This window comes from Nestor notabilis, unplaced genomic scaffold (genome assembly GCF_000696875.1).
Source record: "Nestor notabilis isolate BGI_N333 unplaced genomic scaffold, ASM69687v1 scaffold24530, whole genome shotgun sequence".
Taxonomy (NCBI): Eukaryota; Metazoa; Chordata; class Aves; order Psittaciformes; family Psittacidae; genus Nestor; species Nestor notabilis.
Window position 1 is genome coordinate 1 of NW_009910050.1, and position 234 is coordinate 234.

Below are 234 nucleotides of genomic sequence, written 5' to 3' on the forward strand. Positions count from 1 at the left end.
TGCGCGTGCCACGTCCCTGCCTTCAGAGCAGCACCTTTCAGCACGGGCCATCTGTTATTTCGGCATGAGCGGCAGTAACCAGCCCCACATTCTTGTTTCCTAAACCCAGGGGATTTGGGATGAGGTCATAGAATCATAGAGTGGTCTGTGTTGGAAGGGACCTTAAAGCTCATTCAGCTCCAACCCCCTGCCCCGGGCAGGGACACCTTCCACTAGAGACGGCTGTCCCAAGCC